Raw genomic sequence first — 10890 nt, forward strand, 5'->3', positions numbered from 1 at the left:
AAATGTAAATACAAAATACCCAATTTAATAAAGATGGAGAAAAAAATAAACATAAAAAAATAGGTTGTTAGAGCCGTTCCTCCTTGAAATGTAGTAAATATTAATGGCCAGAAGGAGAGAAAGAAATTTCTTTTCAAGATGTTGGCACTGAGTAGTTAGCTCTGATCCATTAAGTAGCTCCCCTTCCCAAAACACACATACACACCAATAACCATGTATCAACTCAAATTAAACTGAGTGGGATACACAAATGTGCACACACACACACACGCGTAAATACACATGCATATAAATAGACATATATACATGCATACGCATGCACATACACATACATATATACACAAACATATATTACATATATACATATGCACAAATGCATAATACTAATAAATACATAAATATATAAACATACACAAATACATACACATATATAAACATACATGAATAGAACACATACATAACCACATATACACACATATATACTCATACATACATTTATGCACATATATACATATACACATATACAATACACATACATGCATATACACATATAAATACATATATATGTACAGAAATATACAATGCTAACATGCTACATATACACATAAACATGCATAAATACACATACATATATATATATAAATGCGTATACACAGACACATATTCACACAAATGCATTCACATATATACACACACACATATATATACAAAATATTTACACAAATATACACATATATAAGCAAAAGTACACACAAATATACACACATATATATACATACCTATACATATGCAAACCCACACACTCAAACATATAAACACTCATATACACTCATAATACATATGTACAAATATACACAAATACACACTTACACATGACATACATACACACATATACACACAACATGGAAATAGGGGAACTTGTTAACAAGAAGGAGGATTGTGTTTGGAGATTGGAAGAAAGGGGAGAATAGCATACATTTGTTCAAAATATCTTGTGTATGGGTATGAAATTATCAAAGCATATTTTAAAAGATACTAAGAGTCTTATTCTACTTGATTGTTATAATCTAAAATTTTAATTTATAGAAAATATATTCTTTGATAACAGGATATATTAAAAAGTTCCTGGTGCAAGAAGGTTTTAAATTTGATGAATGTAACTTAAATAATTATCTTGTAAATGATGAAACAAGTGCCTGAAGATTTATGTTTTATATAATTTTATCTATGTGATTCTAATGAAAGAAGAACTGGATAGATTTCTGATACTTTCCCTCACAAAATGTATATGTTTTATTAAAACAAAACGGCTTGGCCCAAATACATTATGCACATCTACTTCTATAATGTAAGTATTGGAGAGTGGGCAGAAACAGGTAGATAGATCCCTAGAGTTCATTGTCCAGGCAGTGATAACCAATGAGATCCAAGTTCCAGAGACAGACTCTGTCTTTAAAGATAAAATGCAATTCAAGTGAGGAAGGCCCTTGCCTTTGTCCCACGATCTAGGTACACATGGAGATAAACATATTACAGATACATACACATAGAAGATTTTAAACCACAGGTTTGGAATATTGGTAAGTATTTGTGTTCTCGGTATTTATGGTAGGGATATGGTAGAAGGATTCCAAGTTTCAGGTTAGATTAGCTGACATTTTAAGAAAGCATAAAGGAAGCAAACAAACAAAAGTAGATGGCCTCATATGTTCTGTGGTTTTGCCTCTTTGAAATCCGTGACCTTCCAACCATAATGCTACAATACTCTGTAATACAGGTGTTGTTATTGTCAAATATGGCATTTTATTTTGCTATGTAGATTGAATAGACTTCAAATGCAATTGATATTGGAGGGCCAAACAGCATAGGTTAGTAACATGGTACACACTGGGAGATGAATGCTCGTTTATCTTATGCTTGACACTGGCCAGGATTAGCTGCCTATGACCACATGATGCAGCATAAAACCAGTAAGCCTTGCAGAAAGTCTATTTTCTACTTTTGTATCACCAAAAGGTAGACAATTGTCCAGCTGAACCACATTATTGCATGTTCTGTCTCCAAGTGTATTCTCTTTTGTAAATCTTCTTTTTAATGAATATTTTATTTATTTACACTTCAGATGTTATCTCCTTTCCCGGTTTTCTCTCTAGAAACCCCATCCCATCTTTCCTCCCTCTGCTTAGATAAGGGTACTCCTCCAGCCACTCACCCAGCCCCTCCTGCTTCCCCACCGTAGTATTTTACACTGGGTAACGGAGACTTTCCAGGACCATGGGCCTCTCATCCCATTGATGTCTGACAAGGCCAATCTCTGTTACATATGTGGCTGTAGCGATGAGACCCTCCATGTATACTCTTTGGTTGGTGCTTTAGTCCCTGAGAGCTCTTGGGGGGTAGACCCTCCATGCGTATTCTCAAACTGAAGGGTGGAGAAGACACTAGAAAAGCAGATAATTTGATAACACTACTGTAAGGTGCTTTAAAACCTTTTCTAGATATTGAAGGCATCTAACTATTTCTTTAATTTGGTCCCATAAATAAGAGCATTGGGATGCTATGTTCTGAATTATTATGTAAATAATAAAGCAAAGAGAAGGAATCCAAAGGAACCAAAAATTAAAGTAAGTTTGGTGCTTTGTGAAAAGTTGTGTGAATGAATGGCATATTTTAGACAATAAAAACACTTATTAAGGAATTATTATATGAGAAGTGCTATGCATAAGTAGAGTTTGTAAGGGAGTATTTGTAGGAAAAGAGGCAGTGTGAACCCTCCCTAATAGTTTCCTGAGGTTACATGCTCTGCCGTCAGGAATGAACTGTAGGAAAGAAGGCAGTGAACCCCTGCCTAATAAATTCCTGTGTCCACACGCTCAGGCATCAGGAGCACACTGCCCAATGTTGGGCACACACTTTAGTATGTGGGAAACATGCACCAATTTCAGTTCTCATTACACACAAGTTATAGTGAAAACCCAACTATTAGTTGTTGTTTACTAAGCAGGCTGCCTCTTTTATTTGCAGACATGTGATATATCTGGGCAAGCACAACAGTCAGAATGGCTAAATAAAAAATTCAGATGATAGTAGATGTTGGTGACTATATGGAGAAATAGGAACACTCCTTCATTGCTGCTGGGATTGCCAGCTGGTACAATTATTCTGGAAATCAGTCTGGCGGTTTCTCAGAAAATTGTACATAGTAATACTTGAGGACCTAGCTATACCACTCCTGGGCATACAGCCAAAAGATGCTCCAACATTTAACAAGGACACATGCTCTACTGTATTCATAGAAGCCTTATTTATAATAGCCAGAAGCTGGAAAGAACCCAGATTTCCTTCAACAGAGGAATGAATACAGAAAACGAGGTACGTTTACACAATGGAGTACTACTCAGCTATTAAAAACTATGACTAATGAGATTCTCAGACAAAGGGATGGAAGTAGAAAATATCCTGAGTGAGGTAACCTAGTCACAAAAGAGCACACCTGGTATGCACTCACTGACATGTATATATTAGCAAAAAGTTTGAAATACCTAAGAAAAACCTCACAGATCATATGAAACCCAAGAATAAGGAAGACCAAAATGTGGATGCTTCATTCCTTCTTAGAAGGGAGAACAAAATACTCGTGGGAGAAAATACAGGGATAAAGACTAGAGCAGGGACTGAAGAAAAGGTCATCTACAGACTGTCCTACCTGGGATCCATCCCAGATACACTCACCAAAGTCAGTCACTATTGCTGATGCCAAGGAGTGCTTGCTGACAGAAGCCAGATATGGGTGTCTCCTGAGAGGTTTTGACGATACAAATGAGGATGCTTGTTGCTAACCATTAGACTGAATAAGCGGACCCCAATGGAGGAGTTAAAGAAAAGACTGAAGGAGCTGAAGGAGTTTGCAATACCATAGGAAGAACAACAAAATCAACCAACCAGACCCCACCAGATCTCCCAGAGACTAAACCACCAACCAATGAGTACACGTGGACAGACCCATGACTCCAGCCACATATATAGCATAGGATGGCATTGTCCAGCATCAATAGGAGGAAAAGCCCTTGGTCCTGTCAAGATTTGTTTCCCCAATGCAGGATAATGCCAGGGCATTGAATTGGAGTGGGTGGGTGAGAGTGGGAACATCCTCCTAGAAGCAGGGGGATAAGGAAAGAGGTATGAGAGAGGGGGGATAGTGTATAACATTTGAAATGTAAATATATAAAATATCCAAGAAAAATAAAATGAACAAAAAGCAAAACAGAAAATGAAAATCAAACAAACAGGGAGAGGAAAGAGAATGTAGCCCCACTGGGAGAAACACAGTGTTACACACTTCTATTGTTTGAGTTTTAAGGTAAGTATTACAGTGTCTGATCACTGACCACCTGAATGAAGCTAGTACAGAATCCTGGATGAAGTTAGTAGAGACACCTTCATCTTGTCCTACATTTCTAAAGCAAGAACCAGAGACAATCATTGGATCACAGTGCTACAATCCCAACTGTTATCCTTTAAAATCCCAGACTCAGTCTTCTGGGTCCTGTATGGCCTATTGGAATGAACAGATGTGGCACTTAATGTCCTGTCCTTTTTCTGTCCTTCTCCATTTTGACTGAGACTGTTATTTTCACTCTTGTATTAAGTTTCATTTTTAGCCACCCTGTCCAATGGTCAACCTACTCCGTATTCTTTTAATTTCTTTCCTTTTTTCCTTCCTGAATATCATTCCAATTGCAATAATATTTTAATTCCAGTAGAAAATTACAAAGGTCTTCTTTTTCTTTGGTAGTGAAGTTATTCACCTCTTTTTCTTTTACTGAACTTCAAGGATCATAGACCAGGTGTTGTACCTTTTTTGTCATTTGTTCTTCATGGGGCATTGTAGTTACACAAGCTTTTGTACACTTATAGGTGGGATTCTTCACCAGTGCATATAACCATCTCTTTCCTACTCCCTCTAAATACTCTGGATCATCCAGAAGTGGCATAAAACAAGTTTACGTGTTACACCACGCAGAGGTATAAAATGTGTTTCTTCTTATATTTCAATTCTAGACAGAAGACCATGAAAAACTTGATGATTTAAACCTTGCTGAGAGTAAATGTGATTACTCTCACATTCTTCTCTTTCTGAAACCTCCTATAAGCTTATTATTCTATTACTTAATATTAGATATATTATTACTTAGGCCTGGAACAATGTGAAATGTTCTTTGAGGATGAAGGTAGGATGTGATGTGGTTTTAACTCTGACATACACTATAGAATTTCTTTCTTGAATAAATAAAACAGATAGCACCTAGATATCCCATTTGAACCAACACTCTTGAGCTAATTTCAATATAATCACTAATAATACCAGCAGAGCAAACAGTTGACTCTGGTGGTCCTTTTGATATTTTTCTTTTTTCAATATTCTACTTTTTGGTCACTTTATTTCCAGACCACAGACCACCACCTCCCTCCTCTCCTCTCAGTCTTGTCCTTATAAATCCTTCCCCTAGTCACCACACCTTCCCATTCTCTGAGGAGAAGGGGAGACCTTTGGGTAACAACCCATTCTAGAACATCTAGTCTGAGGAAATCTAGACACATTCTCTCCTGCTGAGGCCCAACCAGAAAGTCCGGGTAGGGGAAGGGAACAGAGTCAGAGACAGCCCCTGTTGCGACTGTTCAGGGACCCACAAAAATACCAAACTATGCATAAGCTACAAATGTGTATGGGGTCCAGGTTCAGCCCGGACATGCTTTTTGGTTGCTGCTTTAGTCTCTGTAAGCCCCCTTCTTAGGTGACTTTGTAGGTCTTCTTGTGATGTCCTTGACCTCTCAGTCTTGCTCCATTCTATCTCCCACTTTTCCATAAGGCTCCCTGAGCTCTGCCTGATGTTTGGGCATGAGTTTTTCTGTTTTCATCTGCTGCTGGGTGAAGCCTCTCAGGAGACAGTTATGCTAGGTTTCTGTCTGCAAGCATAGCAGAGTATCATTAATAATGTCAGGAGTGAGCTCTCTCATTTGGTATGGATTTCAAATTTGGACAGTCATTTGGTTGACTGTTCCCTCAATCTCTGCTCCACCTTTATCCATGGCATCTGTAGACAGGCCAAATTTGGGGTTGAAGGTTTTGTGGGTGAGATGATGTTCCCTCCCTCCATTGGAAGTCATGCCAGCTACAGGAGGTGGCCACTTCAGTCTCTATATCCTTTCCGGAAGGAATCTCAGCTGAGATCACCACCATAAATTAACTTATGGGAGCCTCCCCTGTCACAGGCCTCCACCTAGTCCCAGAGATGCCCGTCCCCCACAAATTTCCATTTTCACTACTATCTATCTTCTACCTTCCTCCACACACCTGATCCTCACCCTCTTTCCTTGCCTGACTTCCTCTCCCACACCGTTCCCTCTCTTATGACAATTTTGTTCCCACTTCACCCATCTTCCCTTGGACCCTTTTTATTTTGTCTATAAACTAAACAAAGTTATTTCAGCAATCTATAGACAGTATTCTGTGGGTAATAGCAGTCCTCAGGGCTGCTTGAAGATAACAGAGATAAATAAGGGAACTGGTTTACATCTTAAAAATGATGTATAACTAACATAACACCCAAAGCAGGCCTTATATGATGGGACCTACAGTTGGTCCAGCTATGAGGAGAACAGATATAAAGGCAGGTATGAATTAAGCAAGCCAAAATGCTCCACAGGACACTACGAAACTACAGAAACTGAAAAAATAGATAACTTTAAATTACTAATGTATATAATATTTCAATAAAATATGACTGCCTCTGCTTTTGTCTGCAGTGTTCCAGAAAGGTACTGACTCACTTCTGTATGCTTGCTCACAGCCTGGGTTTGAGTTTATTATGGAAGAAAAAGATAAACCACTCCAATCCATCTATCCCAATCCTATTCACAGCCGAGCTATAACAATTATCTCTGTCTTTACATTTTCTCCCATCTCTTGCTATTTCTTGTACAGCAATGGATTGTAACAGCTACTTCTTGCTGACTTCTCTCCCATATAATTAATGTCCTAAGATATTCTATTTACTGGTGAAGCAGTTTGAATCACGAAGTGATTACTTTGAGAGTAAACAGAGCTTCTAACCCCTCTCCACAAACAAAGCTGACAGCAGTTTTATTTTTAAAATAATCAAATAGAAATCCCCCGAAAGCTTCAAGTTTGGGACTTTGTATTTATTATGTGTACGTAGGGTGTGTGTGTGTGTGTGTGTGTGTGTGTGTGTGTGTGTGTGTGTGTGTGTGTAAAGTATATTAATATTTAGAAGAGAAGACAGAAAAACACAAAGATCAGTTGAAAGGAATGTCTTAAAGAAACCCGCAATAAGGTTCCTGCACTGGGCCAAGTTTTAGTTAGAGTCAAGTGTAAGTCTGTGCATCAAGCAAAATTGACACTGAAGTAGACTTTTATTGGAGAGTACAGATTTAATATTCAGAAATATTAAAATTAGATATTAAACTGAGTTGATGACATAGGCACCGTCTGGAACCCAGACTCTAATTAGTGCTGAACAAGGCAGAAAGGAATTGCTTCTGTGGAAGTACAGTGGGGTGAGGCTCAGTAGGGTGGAGGATTCCAGGCTCCTTCTCAGCAGAATGGTGTCCTACAACAGTGCTTCCATAATAGCCAATTGAGTCACATATTTCTTCTTCTTCTTCCTTCTCGCTCCTCCTCCTCCTCATCCTCCTCGTCCTCCTCCTCCTCCTCCTCCTTCTTCTCTTCCTCCTCTTCTCCTTCTTCTTCTAGAAATTTATCTCCCCTGTCCTGGTACATCATCTTTCGTGATTCTTTTCTCAAAGTACAATCTTCCTGTCCGATGTATTTTTCTTGGATTCTGCTCTCTATACTTCCAAATTCAACATTTAAAACAATCCTCCAAATTCCTCCCCTTACATAATTGCTCATCTTTATTATTCAATATATTTTTCCCTTTCCATCTCGACTATGATCATCTTATTAGTGTAAAAATGGGTGGAAAAGCGACCTTATCTAATGTCTCTTTTTTGAAACATGCTGTAATCTGAACTTTATGCAATTAGTCTCCCCCACATTCTCTCCTATTCAATTGTTAGAAGTAAAAATATTAAACAAATTATTAAGAATAGAACAGTTAGGGAGATGGTGCTAAGGAGATGGACCTTAAAGTATAAAAAAAATGAAGACAAAGATATTTATAGCGGAAGCCAGAAAACATTCCCCTCCCAAACAAAGAGCAATGAGAAATCTATGGAATGGAGCTTCAAGGCACAGGCTGGATTGTTTCCAAGTCTCCCAGCTGCCCAGACTTTAGGCAAATTCAACTCATTTACAACTCTCTGACAGACGTGCTCTTTTGCAAGGACAAAGAAAAGGTTTGACAGCCTGGCTTTTCTGACGCCATCCTTGCCTCCAAGTGTGACCTTGTCACATTTGCATATCATGTCACAAGGAATCTGAACGTATTTTCTCAGCTACATTCTCAGTACCAGCTCAAATGGCCTGTCACACTCCCCATAACATTGTTCTGTTCCTTTTGTCCATGCTGGCTCTTCGTCTCTTTCGTTGGATTTCAGTCTCTGTTTTATGCAGTTTTACTCCGCACTGAAATCTCTTCTCCACATATTCATTCAGACGCATACTTCTTCAGCACAGATACTCTTGGGACATATCTTTTCCGGTCAGTTATCTTTGAATGTTTATTCATAACATGTATATAAATATAAGCACGTGTATTTGTACGTGCACAATTATAATTGAAGAAACTTTGGTTTGTAAGCCATTTTTGGTACTTGAAATAAAGAGTTAAATTCCATATTCTCTGCCTCATGTATTGCTGGAAACACAAATTGAGTTCTATATACTTACCCATAAACTCAGACATAATTAATGAATTAAGCAGAGTGGAATATGATTGCATCAAGGAGCCCAAAGCTTCCTGGCAATTGAATTAACCTAATAATTGTCACAAAAAAATATTTTGCAAGTAGGAACTTTACAATTTGTCATAGTGCTATACCAACTTTTATCTTTTAAGGCTACTAGCTGGCATTCTTGTATCTGTTTAAATTTTTTACCACTAAGTTTCTGAGGAAAATACTCTGAAGCTCCACTCGTATAATTTTGGGGAGCTCTGTGATTGGTTGCTGATAGCTGATCCTTATCCATTTGTGTCTGCTCTTCTAAGTCTTTAAAAATTGTGAATGTTGAGGCAACAGATAGGAATTTGTCTCTAAAACCATGTGTACAAGAGAATAGTCATTGATGAATGATAGGTATGTCAGGAATTGACATTCCATGTAAAGATACAACACTCCGTGATGTAACTGAAGCTGCACTTCAATTGTAGACTATGGACCTGTGGCATAAATGAAGCTTAGCCTGTGTCATAGACCGCAGACTCCGTAACATAAATTAAGAGCAGCTTCTATCATAGACTATGATTCTTGAAACTACAGGATTGACTCAACTCCCTGTTTGGCAGAGAGGGTACAATATTGCTCTTAAGATTAACATGCAGAAAAAAAATTACAGATCCATAAAAAGAAAAAAAAAAGACTAACATGCAGACAATGTGTTCGATTAGTTAGAAATATGTGTAAGAAATAAACATTGAATCAGGTGAGTTTTACTACCAAAAATGAGATTTTTAAAGAGATTATTCTTATTTTTTCTCTATCTCTACCGTCACTCGAGTGGCTAGTAAAATACTCTGTGTTACATATAAAAATAATTACTTGGTTTATTTTATTTATTTATTGCTAGAGTATTGCAAAACTTCATATCCATTTGATAATGAAAATAGTTAATGTGCTGAGGGTGTAGATAAAGATGGGATGAATCACTATTGTGTGTCTCGTGGTTGAAACCAGAAAACAACGGACACAAAAGGAATGAATATTCTGGTCCTGGTCTGCAGTTTCTCATTGAGAAGGTATTTGATTTTGGTCAAACCGCTGAGTATTTTTGATTTTGAACTTGCAATTTTAATCGTGATTAAAAGTCTTGATCTAGTGCCTAACAAGGGTGGAATGCAACCTGAAGAGGCCACCTCCTATAACCAGGCAGGACCCCCACCGGAGGGATAAGGACACCAACCCATCCACAAAGCTTTCAACCCAGTATTTGTGCAATTTAAAAGAAAAGCGGGGACAAACATGGAGCAGAGACTGAAGAAAAAGCCACCTGGACCGCCTTGACACATTGCATGCACAATCACCGACCCCTGAAACTATCACTAATACTATTTTATGCTTGAAGACAGGAGACTAGCATAACTGTCCTGTAAGAGGCTCTACCAAGATGCCGACTGAAACAGATGCAGATGTGGGACTCTTATGGAAGAGTTGGGGGAAGAATTGAAGGTCCTGGATAGGATCGGAACTCCACAAGAGGAACAACAGTCAACTAACCTGAACCACTGGGAGATCTCAGAGACTGAGCCACCAACCAAACAACACACACAGGTTTGAATTAGGTCGCCACCACATATGGGGCAGACTTGCAGCTCAGTCTCCATGTGCCTTGCCCCCTCCAGGGACCGGGTTGTAGGTTCTTCCTAAAGCTATAGCCTACTCTAGTATCCATTTCCCAACAGAGCAGGCTTGTCTGGATTCAGTGAGAGTATGCACTTACCCTGGGAGATACTCGATGTGCAGGGATGAGAGGATACCTGGGGAGAGCCTACAAGAGAGGAGATGGGTGTGGGAGGGACTCTGTAAGGGCAGACTGGGAGGGTGACAGCATTTGATGTAAATAAATTAACTAATTAAAATAAATAAATATATAAAGAAAGAAAGAAATACTTCTTGTTTCTGACATAAACAGGAAATAAAAAAATATATTATGTCCCTGTTTATTTGTAGTTCATTTCATCTACAACTGTT

This window comes from Rattus rattus, chromosome 15, assembly GCF_011064425.1.
Source record: "Rattus rattus isolate New Zealand chromosome 15, Rrattus_CSIRO_v1, whole genome shotgun sequence".
NCBI lineage: Eukaryota > Metazoa > Chordata > Mammalia > Rodentia > Muridae > Rattus > Rattus rattus.